Genomic DNA, 12992 nt, shown 5'->3' on the forward strand with positions numbered 1-12992 from the left:
GGGCTGTTTGTGAGCAAAGGTACTAGGAATGGTGATATAGGATTACAGACTAAGAAGAATAGGATGTGCCTATACATTGTGTTTTACAATCCTAATCCTAATGCTTGAAGAGATTGCTCAATTTGCAATTGCCTTGTTTGTGTCTTCAAAGGTTTGAAAAACTAAAAACTCCTAAATAAAAACATCTTAATTTAAGGTCCACTTACTAGGTTTTTCTTGACTCGAGAAATGTCAAAGATATGTTTGAGGTCATTCAGAGACTGTCTCATTTTTTTTAGCAGTATATTTTTATTATTATTTTTAATTTCATCAAACTGTAGATACTATAAGCAATGCAGCCCACACATCACCATTCCCCTCCGCTCCAGGCCACAAACAAACTAAAGAAAACTAAACTAAAGAAAACAACAACAAAAAGCAAAAAACAGCACTTCAATGTGCAATGAGCCAAAATTATACCTTTAAACACTCTGTTGAAAAATGCAAAATGCCATGAAGACTAGATGATCTGTTATTGGGTACTCACACCAAGAGATTCATGAGTACCATATCAAGTTTGTAGTAGAGCTATTCGGCAGGCTGACAGTGAACTTGACAAGGACAATAAAATTTACAATTTTTCATGTTTCTGCTGTGTATTATTTCATAAGAAAAATATGCCTAGAATAAGAATAATAATTGTAGAAATAGCCTGATATTAATGCAATAGTAATAATAATAATAATAGGCTATCTATAAATATATTGTTAATGAATATCCTACTCCTATGGCTATTCAGTTTCTAATGTGTATTAGGCCTAATATAAGCTAATTTCAACAATTATTATTTAAGATTTATTCTATTGCCCTTCTGAGGTTTTCCATTCTTTCTTTCTTTATTGGGAATTTTTCCATATCTCTATCAGGCGCAGCTTTGTGGATGGGCCTAATGGGCCTGGACCCTGGCCTGGGCCCACTTGTACAAATGGACCATCCTAAATGAATGGGTGGACATATATTTTCATAACTACTATTTTTAATTATTAAAATTGACATTTAAATACACAATAAAGACTAAAAAAAACGTTTCCCTCTCTAAAAAAGTAAAAGACAACATTTATTTGCTACTAACTTGTGAAATCTGGACCAATCACAACAGGCCATTTTACGTTGGCTCAAGCCACACATGTACGTCACAGTACGGAGGTCGTTCAGCAGCAGATGACGGCAAAAGAAACTTGCTACAGCTAAATTAATTCATTGTTATGGCACAACAGGCATCAATTTATAAGTAAAGAGTTAAAACCGAGTAACCAGAATCCCCAACTGCCTGTGCCTCTGGTGTCTCCACCACTATCTCTGCATGCTAACGAAAACCAAGCTAACACTAGTGTGGGCTTCATGCAGGACATGGGTTCTGTTAATAGGGGCTATAACTGAAGGACAAGGCCTCCAGTTTCACCCTGGTGAAAGTCAGTCAAGTTCTCCAGGATGTATGTTCATTCATATCTTCTCTTCATCGATCTCATTCACCTTGACTGCCACTGCCTCGTTGACTCCAATGGATCTGTCAGCTACCTGTTTAGTTTGTCTTCACCATGCTAGACTGTTTGTGTTGTGCCACTTGGGACTGCTGTGTTCGTGCCACTGTGAGTGAAAAGTAAGTTGCTTTGTCAGTTAACAACCAGACAGCGTGTGTACAGACTACCATCTGTACACGCACTCTCTGTGGATAAAGCAACCACTGCTCTCCCCTCAAGGTCACGGGACTCTGCCAAGAGTCGGCTTTTCCTCCTCTTTTTTCCCTCTCTTGTTACTAACCCACACGCACACACCTACACAGCCACACACCTTTCCTACACATCTGACAGTCAGATAGTGTTGGACACAGCACTGTTCTGCCCCTTCTCATCTACCATCAGACACTTGTGTTTGATAAATTGGGTCAGTGCAGAGACGCTGTTAAAGCTTTAAAGAGAAGTCTTTTGTCATTATTGTGCATGTTTATTGTGATAATAAGTGGCTGGTTGAGAGAGTCAGAGCTGGGCTTAAACCTTCACTGTTCACTTGTGGATGCTGATATCCCAGATAGTAGCTCCAGTAGCCATGTTTTCTGACATATGGCTGTTGGGAAACGTCTCCACTCCCACCAAAACAGTTCAGTTGATCACATGATTCGATTAAATTAAAGCCTTGATAGGAAGCTGTTTTATGCACTGGACATGTGTTTCAGAGCCTCAGTATGAAACATAACATCACTAGCTATGGAATTCTCTTCTGTTGATTGCTGAGTTTCTTTATTTTGAAGAGTTTATATATTTACTTTTATTTGCTTCAATTTTTTATATTGTTTTTCACAACCACACCATAACTAGTCTGAACTGTTCTCTTCTGTCTGGTGAAAAGAACAAATAAATCACTGAACAAATAAACACTGTGAAGATTATTCCTGCTCCCCACCACTGAGCCAATCCTTACATGCACACTCACAAACATGGATATATACAGTATGTCCTCAAAATCAGAGGCCCATGTAATCTCACCTGGCCTGTGCTTCTGACCTATCTCTAATCCCTCTCTCCTGACATTCCAGTGAGATAACAGGGAGGGGTTGGAGCTGAGGGGGGCACAGCTGAGACCAGAAACAGGAAAACTCCCCTCACTTTCCCTTTCTGCTCCTACCATGATATCAGCCTTACACACTGGGCAGTTCATGGTCCATCCACTATTCCAGGTGCAATGGCTTAATTGTATCACTGTTTCAGATGGCCGACACAATAATACTATATTGGAATTCTTCTGCTGTATATTCATTAGAGAGAGAGACTGTGTTTTCTCTGCAGTTCTCAACGTGTGCAGCATAATTAAACTCTCAGCATTGCCACAAGGAACAGGATATGCTACCATGCATACAATAGAGATCATTCTTTAAGGGTGCTTTTTTACTGCAGTTCAAACATTTCATGGCTTATAATGATGACTTTGATAAAATTCTACTGTTAAACCTGTAAAACGAGACCACAACACTGGCATAGACCCCGCTATAAAGTTATTATGGCTTCTAGTGGCCCATTTACACATGAAGCAGACACAAAACATCAGCATTTATTTGGAGCCATGCTTGTGTTCATCTTATGAATGAATGTAAGATCAATCTTCACTCTCCTTTTAGCTTTGGTTTGGTCTCCACCAACTCCTGAGTAAATATCTAGCTCTTCAGCTGCTAAATGCTTCATTATGTTCACAAACTACTCTCTAACTGTGTCTGTCTGCTGTGTGGTGCTGGACAGGTAGTGTGCAGTGAGCTTATCAGAGCTTTTTCACTGAAAACAGTTGCTGCTGGAGACCAGTGATGAGAACGATGAGATGGAGCCAAAACAGTATTATTGCAGGCTGTAAAACCAAAACAATGAGGAGAAAGTTTAATAACTATCAATGGGTTTTTAATGCTTCCTTGTATTAACCCCTGTGTCCTCATGTCCAATAGAAGTTCCTAGCTGCTTCCTTGGATGTATACTGTTAATCAGCTGTTTTTCATCACAGACTACAGCCATTTAGTTACATACTCAGGAATTAGTGTTACACATATGTATATGGAGCTTTACAACTTTAAGTTACTGTTCGAAAGCACAAGACAGGACTTCACAAAATGGGTGTTGCCTTGTTTTTTTCTATCTATTCCACATGACTTTTTTTTCTTGCTGATTAGATTACCAAAGTTCCAAAGTGCTTGTAGATAGATACCCAAAGACATAGGTGGGGATGAGCCCACCCAATTTTCTTTACTTCTATTGTGCAGTAAAATTATATAATCTTGTCTCTCTGCATTCAAGGTCCAACATGGACCCTCATGAAATCAAAAGGTAATTCTGTGACATCTCACATTTCTGCCATATTCCAAACCTGGTTGTGAAAAACAACAAAAAAAGTTAGGCCACCTTCATCGTCATGGCTACAATAATAACCACAGGGTTGAGATGATCCTAGCAATTTATTTATTAAACTGTCCGGACTTGCATTTGGAAATGTGACATTTGTGGTTAGAAACATGAAAAGGAACAGTGGTCTCCTGTGGCAAAGTCCACTGCCGGGTTATAATCTCTATCCATCCCTCCTCCTCTGAATGAGGAAACTTTTTATTGGAAGAAGTCAAGTCATTTTTTTCCAAAAATATTTTTTTAGTGCAGGTTGGTTCTATCACATCATATTACTTAAATATAACCTGGTTCCAGACCTCTGAATCACCACCCAGATGTTAAATGTTCAGTTATCCAAACCTATCTGGTGTTGTGCTCAATAACAGCTGTGTCCCCAGGTGGTTGAAACAGACAACCAATTAGAACTCTGTGGGCAGAATAAAGAAGTGAGATGTCATCTTCCTACATAGCTAAATTACTATGTAGTATACCCTACATCCATGAAAAGTAGAAACAGAAACAACTGTGAAAATGGTGACAAGCATGGATGAGATGGTTGCAGCTGTGCAGGTTATTTGCAAGTCAACTTGCAAAAACAACAACTTAATCAACATATTGTATATGACCACTGTGAATAGCCTTTAAGGCCCAATATGTAACTTTTCCACATTAAAACAGTATTAAAAAACAACTAGACCTATGTTATATTTTGTTTGTTTTTGTTTGTTTAATGATGATTATTATTGTATTTCTCCAGTACCCTACAGTGATGGAAATGCATTGGCTTTTTGTCCAGAGTTTTTAGAGTTTGTTTGTATAAGGACTCAAGAGGTTTTATGGCTGTTTCTCCAGCCTGCCCCCAACATGTGATGCGATAAGACATATGGGAAAGAATCATAGCATGCATAAATATCTTGGCTGCGTCCAAAGAGAGACAGTTTCTAATATGTCTAAAATTTGCTAAGTTGCACTTTATGGTTTCAACTGTTTTTTAAATATGTTTCTTAAAGTTGAAATTTGGATCCAGTGTCACATCAAGATATTTAAAATCAGTAACTGTCAATTTTTTCACCTTTGATGAAAATATCAGCATTAGGTGGTTGTACCATAGTTTAAGAGAAAAACATACCCTTTGTCTTGTTTACATTTAGACTCAGACATGATTGCCATCATGTGTGTGATCCTTCAGCTTAGCAGCAGCTAACTAAGATGTTTTTTGTTTGTGTGTACACAATGGTATCATCTGCATACATTTGTAGTTCTACATCATGACACTGTTGAGGGAGATCATTAATATATAGGCTAAATAATAGGGGACCTAACACTGACCCTTGTGGAACACCCATTGTGCACTTCATGTTACTGGATAGTGTGTCACCAACTTATTGATGACACACTATGATTACAGTAATACCAGTGCTCTAGATGAGAAGTTAAATTTAGAGAGTGTCGATATTAAAACATCATGATTGACTGTATCGAATGCTTTAGGCAGACCTAAAAATACAGCACAAACTACTCCTCCTTCGTCAAGTCTTGATTTAATTTACTCTATTAAGTGCAAGGTAGCAGTTTCGATGGAATGATTTGCTCTAAAGCCAAATTGCATACAATGTAGACTAAAATTGCTTGCATTAAGAAATGTTGTCAGTTGTTTAATGACAACTTTCTCAGCAACCTTTGGGAGTACTGGCAGTATACTTATTGGTCTGTAGTTACTGGCTTCAAGGTGGTCTCCAGATTTTAAAAAAAGCGTTACAATGGCATGTTTCCAGTCATCAGGGAAGGAGTTGTGTTTAAAAGACAAGTTACTTAAATGAGCAATGGGGGGAGTTAAAATATCTTTGTGTGATTTGACAAACATGGTGTCAAATTGGAAAGCATCTCTACTTTTGGAGCTTTTTAAGGAGCTTATGATTTTGTTTACTTGTAACTCATTAGTCTCAACCAGGTCGAAAACCTGACCTGTAGCATCTATAGGAACAATATCCAGTTTCCTATTTCGTATTTTTTTTTCCTAACTCATGTGCAGACTCAAGAATAAAATGATTAAAGACAAAAGCAACAGTAAAATGATCTTCAATTAACTTTCCCTGTACTTTGAGTGTAAAATCTCCCAAAAATTTTGGGTCCCTCCTCGTGAGATTGTTGATGTTTTTCCAGATCAATTTACTGTTGCCTTCTGCCTCATTCAAAATATTGAGATAATAACAAGATTTAGCTTCTCATAGTTCTTGGATGACTTTGTTCCTTAAACCTTTATAAATCAGCATGTCAGTGTCTCTTCTAGTTTTAACTGCCTTCCTTAGTGCAGCATCTCTAGATTTCATTAGTTTCCACAAATTTTCATTAAATCACAGTAAATTGTTTTTATTTTTAGATTTTATCTGTATCCTCACATTAAATCTTTCCCTCACAGAGTTGATTCTGTGAGTAAAAGTATCACAGCCATAGTCCAGATCATCAGAGGACAGTACATCATCCCAGTTCAAGCTGTTAATTTCATTGGTAATTTCTTCTTGCTTAGCTCTGGGTATGCATTGAAGGATCATTGTCTTAGTTGCCGTGGTCTTAAATCTACTTTTAGTCAGTTTTCTCGCACATAGGGTTAGGTTATGATCTGATAAGCCAGTGATTAAATAAGAACTTTTAGTTATTCTTTCTGGTTTGTTAGTAAATATCAGATCAATTTGTGCACTGGAGCATTTTGCAATCCTAGTTGGGCCTTTTACTAATTGTTCTAGTTGGAATTTCTCTATGATCATTTTTAGTTTTTTCCTCTTAGTTTTATTCTCCCAGTTCACATTAAAATCACCCATAAGTAATAATTCTTTGTTGAGATTGCACTCTTTCAAGACTTCTGTGAGTTGATCATAGAAAGTGTCATCTGCAGAAGGGGGCCTATAGATACCTATGATGTTAAAAGACATTTGAGAGAACATTATGATGGGATAACATTATTTTTATCCCAACATATTCTAACATGTTACCCACATTATAAACCACACGTTCACATTTGATGTTGTCTCTAATATAAAAAAGCACCCCTCCTCCTCTTCCATAAGATCTGTCTCTTCTGCAACATTGGTATCCCGGCACTATGAACACATTTGAAGGAGTTGTTTGTTTCAATCATGTTTCAGTCAGACAGAGAAAGTCCAGATTTGAGTCAGACACAAGATGAGTTAGCTGATTGCTCTTTGCAGTAATGCTTCTGATGTTAAAATGTCCATTGTATAGCCCCCTCGATTTCAGCTTTTGGTCCCTTAAGACTTTTGCATGATTGACAGTTTGGAGTCTGTTAAGGGAGAAACCCAGCTCAGAAAGTTGCTGCTCATTCATCACTGGCACCAGAGGAGTCCCAGACACACTCGGGCATAAATCAGCATTGAAGTTCTGCAGCACTCGAGGGGTCACTGGTCCAGAATTTAGCTGAACATCTCCAGAGAGCAGGATCAGCATGAAGAGGAGACCTGATATTCTCCGAAATGGGGTGGCAGATGACCGGTCCACTGGATCAGTGATTCACTCTAGTACCTGGGCTCGTCCGTGCTGCTGATGACAAGTTATGATGAAAACTCACTGTAAGAGCGTCAACTGGCCATGAACCAGCATTTGTTCCAAGCTCAATCACTCGGTGTCCCACTTGTTTTCCATCAGTGTTGATTGCTCTGGCCAGACAGACACATACAGGCAATACAGCAATGAGTACCAACAGTAGTCCAAAAAGCACTTCATGAAACACAGCCTAAGTGTTTTTGCTGATGAAACACTGCTTTGAACTTGACGCAGTTTTTGACAGGCATGCTCTGCGGTACGATAAATGGCCTTGGATGACAGTCCTATGTAGCAATCCTATACAGAATCCCAGTGGCCAAAGGGTAGAAGCTCCTCTCAAGCCCCTCAGCACTGGCCAGGTGCACCTGGAACCTCCTCTTGACCTCAGCAGGGAGAAAAGGCCGCCATCTGGGCGGTTAGGAACCCCAGAAGATCCATGTGGCCAGGACCGTTTCCTTTGATGCTGAGATGGATGTACTTGATGTTTAATCTGATGTTTACATTTGAAAACCTGGACTGGCCTGGTAGCAGAGTTGGCAGCTGACCATCTCCCCATCCCAATGAGTGACCCCCAGTCATATGCCATCACTTCTTGAATCCAGGGTGCATAGAGAGGCTCCAGCATGCGTGGATTACATTACCAGCAAGGATCCTTTAAGTTTTCTTCTTGTTTTAAAAAAAAAACCCTCTTCTGTTAGTGTCTTTAGTGCTGTATCTCCTCTGGAATATTGGTAGCAGCAGGCAGATGACTATGTAGGGCTCAGCTGTTGTTCAGAGCATCAGATCGGAAAATCAGCCGTTCTGCAGCGGGGTTTCCAGCGGAATTTCCCAGTGAGTTTCCGCTCTTGAGCATTGCAGGCCTTTAAGGAAGTGTTGTTGTTATGGCTTCTTCAAGTGATTCAACGAATCACCATAGGGTTCACAGTTACAAAGAAGGATAAAGGCTGATCTTTGTGGTTGAAGTCTCTGACTGACTGACTTTCTTACTAAATAACTCGAAAAATAATCTCGCCGGTCAAACAAAACTATAATTCAAGATATTAAGCGTGAAAGGATTTCAAAATAAAATTTGTTTTACTGAAGTAACAAGACTGCATGTAGCTTAAAGGAAAAGGAAAGTTAACTTAGAAGATCACGTGATACAAAAGTACGGAGAAAGTTAAAATGGTGGAAGTCTTCAGGATGCGATGTGCGTCTCCTTGGAGATTTAAAGGAAAAGAGCAGAATGAGCTTAGCAAGTATGATGTTTTTATTAGGCTGGTGCTAAAATGTGCGTGTGTGGGTGGAGATAAATGTACTCCCGCGCAAAACGGAAAATCCTTTGTCTAAGACGAAACATGTGATCTTCTCTTGAGTTGATTAAATTTCAACATGAATATTTCACCATTTACTAAAATGTTCAGAGACAAACACTTATAATGTAATCACCATCACAATACCTGAATTGAATCCTTTGATTAGGTTCAACGTAAAAATGTAGTCTTTATTGGCTATATATCCATCAACAGGGCCTCACACAAAGTTATCAATCATCAGTGCAGCTTAATTAATGGTATAGTTAACAAATTTACTTTTCCTACTAGCTAACATACTTTATAACTTCTAGTGTTAATTCTTTACTATTTACTATGTAACAATTAAAACTAGGTATTTCTACCTCAGCTATACTTTATCGCAGAAAGATCAGAGTTGGACTGGTTTGACAGGAATTACTTTGTGAGCAATAATATATAGATTGCAAGATGGTTATATACGTAGGAAACATTGAATCAAACTTCTGGCTTTAAGGAACACAGAAATTCAACTAGGCTTAACTGAATTTACGACAGGTCTGGCCTATCTTTATCTGGAGTCACACCAGGGTGAAAGCAACAGGGGAGGGTGTGCTTTGGAATGTGGGTGTGTGTGTATGTATGAGATTAAAAGGTGAAAAGAGAACATAAAATGTAGGTAGTGTTGTCCAAACCCATCAAACAAATTGATGAGGTGTCACTATGATATAAAGTCTCTCTGCATTTGTCCAAGGAAAGGGTCATTTAATCCAATATCCTCTGAAACTTGGGTTGATAAAGTATGTAGCCGCATTAGTGTCATAAATGGTGAGGTCACTGAGGTCTACTGACCAATGCATTCTGGCTGTCCCGAAATCTAGGCTTAAGACCAAAGGTGACCATGTTTTTGCAGTTGTGGCGCCCACCCCCCGGAACCGTCTTCCCCTTATTATAAGAAACGCAGAGTCTGTTGATAGTTTTAAGAAGCTGTTAAAAACTCAGCTGTTTCGTAAGCACTTTGTCCTGTAAAGTGTGATTGCTCTCTGTGTTGCTTTTATTGTTGTATCTGACTTCTGTGTCAGCCCTGTGTTTTATGGTTTTATTGTTTTTATTTTGACTTTTTATTTTATTTTCTTTGAATTAAATTGAATTGAATTTTTCTCTCAATTGTTTGTATTGTACAGCACCTTGTAACTCTGGTTTTGAAAGATGCTTTATAATTTTACTGCTTTATAAGTTTACTTACTTACTTTCCATTACGCTGGAATAAATCACTTTTTTTAAGTCACTGACAAGTCTCTGCGTCTGCCTCCTGTCACATTTCTTGGCACTCTGGCTAATATCCCTCACGCGGTGAAATTATGTCCCTGTTTTCCAGTGATACTGTAATATAGTGAGGTTAATGAGACAGATTTGCTAGTGTAAACTCTGCAGCTTGGTCCCAAATACAATAAAGCCCAGATACAAAACAAGGTGTGGACCTTAACTGTCGTCATAAGTAGCCTACCATTATCTGTTTTCTTTTCCCCCATAAGAATAAGATAGAGGTCGATAACATCCTCCTCCAGGAAACTCTTATCTGAAAATACAGCTGCCTCTGCCCATTAAGCAGACAAACACTGTTCATATGAATCACTCAGAGATCAGCAGGTAGAATAAACTAGCAGATTTATTGACTCCATGCTCAGTCTATCGCATGGAAAGTCAATGGAAAATTACTGACTATAGCAAACACAAGTATAACATACAACATGACATGAATAATATTAATTGATGCTCACATTTAAAAAACTCATTTGGAACATGAAAAGTGAAGGTTTCACATACATAAATAATACATACTCATATACAGCATATATATGTATATATATATATATATATATATATATATATATATATATATATATATATATATTTACATACAAGTGGCACATATTAATAACAAGCAGCTGGCACAAAATAGCATGCAACACAGATTGATTTTCAAAGTAACACTAATACATTTATGCACTAGTGCTACTTTCACATCCTTTGTACAAAAGTTTGCCAGAAGCCAGTAAAGGCAACTTGTGAAACATCTTTTAGCTTAGAGTTAATACAAAAGCCTGAACCTGTTAAATATTGCCTGATACAATAAGATGTATCAGGTATTAGCCCTTGAACTACTCTGGCAGAATAATTTACAACTGTTGACAGAACAAACTGGACAATTTTTAAAAACAATGTGTCTATCAATCATAATGATAAACTGTTTTCCTCTGGAATCCTGGTTTGAACAAAGTGAGATGAGAAAAAGAGAGTGTGCGAGACAGTGACAGTGAAACAGTGAGAAGGGAAGTGAGCAGCCTCCTCTGTGTCTCGGGCCACCAGCCTAAACAAATTTCAAAGCCTCCAGCACAATAACACTGTAAATGCAGATACAGCATTTTCTCACTGGCATGCCGCTGAGTGATGGATGAGAGATTTGTCATATGTATTCCAAACACAGAACTCTGGGACTGCAGTGGAAAACATTAAGGGCTATAATTTTATGAATTAAAGGTGTAAAACACTCATTCCATATCCTCTGGTCCATAGCATGGGTTGGTGTTTGAGATATGTGAGTGCAGGTGCAGTATAATTATAATATGTAATACTTTAACGGAAAAGTACTTACAACATTTAGGAATGGAAGCGTCTCCTAAGAAAACAGCTATTTAGTGGCTAGAATGTAGCTTATTCTAAACCAAGCCTATGTAACTTTTGCTGGACAGCCACAAGTGGTAATTACAGGTTTACAGGTATTAATAAAGAAAATCCATAAAATCCTCTCTCTGGCTCAATGTCACACAGCAGTAGCCTATCTAAAGTTTGCTAGCATTAGCCATCATGAGCAACTGGTTATACCAGACTAAGGCTGTTGCTTGCTTATGAATTCAACTTTCCAAGAAGACTGTTATTTCTTTTCTCATAATGTACATAGTCTAGTTTTAAGGTAGACAATGCCAAAGTAATATGAAGTTAACACAGTTGGTTAACATTTTTACAGAGATGCTGACATAGCTCTTTCAGTTGTTCTCTGTTTATCATGAGGCATATGACAATCACAGCTACACTTTCATAGAGACAGGCAGAGCCACAGTAACAGCCTACAGTAGTGGCCCCTGGAATTCTAAAATTAGGGCACAAATGAGTTGTGAGATGAAAATGATGGTGGTGCTGGAAGAAAAGGTCAGGACTAATCCTCCGGTGATTGTGGATATCTATCAATTTAATGGAAATTCAGTCATTCTTTTTCAATGAACCAAAGAATTGATAAAGGGGAAATTTTGATCTGATGGTGGTCCTATGACAAAGGTCACAGGAATGTGTGCTTTCTGGCTTTGAACAAATACATTTATGCAATTATATCCATAGGAATTAAGGTCCTGATGAGTTTTAAAAGTAAACACAACAGACTAAATTATGATTTGAATTGTGGGAATTCTGTCAGCATTATGAAAATGAAAATGATTTAATTACATATTTAAGTTAAGAAAGATTGGTGACAACTTGATAATCAAGAAGGGTTTGTCCATCATGGGTTGCTATCAAGTAATGTCATGGACAGCTGTCATATCATTGGTTGCCCATTGAAAGGTCACTGACAAACAAGGTTGAATTTGAAATTGCTTTGACTTTGAGTGGCAGTGCAGTAATATCTGAGCATGCCCATGCTAGCGCTGCCACAACAGCAAGTGTACACTGAAAAGTGGCCACTAAAATTTGACTATGTATATTGTGTTACTCGACATAAAGAGGTAATGTTACAATAAATGATGCTGGTTTTTGAGATGTATATACACCTGGTACTATTTTAAAGCAGAAATTGTCAGCGTGATCACAATCATGAAAACTTAAATGGTAGCTTGTAAAAATATGATTTCTGTTATGTGTTTAATGCTTAAATTCTTTCAGCATCTGTGCATTGATTACACAATAGCTCTATAGTGTTTTAGCAGGGTTTTTTTTATGTTGTTGTTCCATGCTAGTACATGATAGCAGAAGTTGCATGTTTGCCCCATAGGGAGGTGAGTGACCAAGGCAATGGAAATTGCAAAAAAAAAAATTTTATGTAGACACGGAAAAAGAGGGTCTAGTTTAATTCTAAATATGCTGCACATTGGAATAGAATGTATTGTATTTCTTAATCATAATACGAATGTTTGAATAAGTGAGACTGTCCTCCCAAGAAAAACAACAGGATCAGTCATTTACTTTCAAGTGGCAGCGCCCTCTAGCAGCCATA

Source organism: Thunnus albacares, chromosome 11 (genome assembly GCF_914725855.1).
Source record: "Thunnus albacares chromosome 11, fThuAlb1.1, whole genome shotgun sequence".
NCBI classification, from domain to species: domain Eukaryota; kingdom Metazoa; phylum Chordata; class Actinopteri; order Scombriformes; family Scombridae; genus Thunnus; species Thunnus albacares.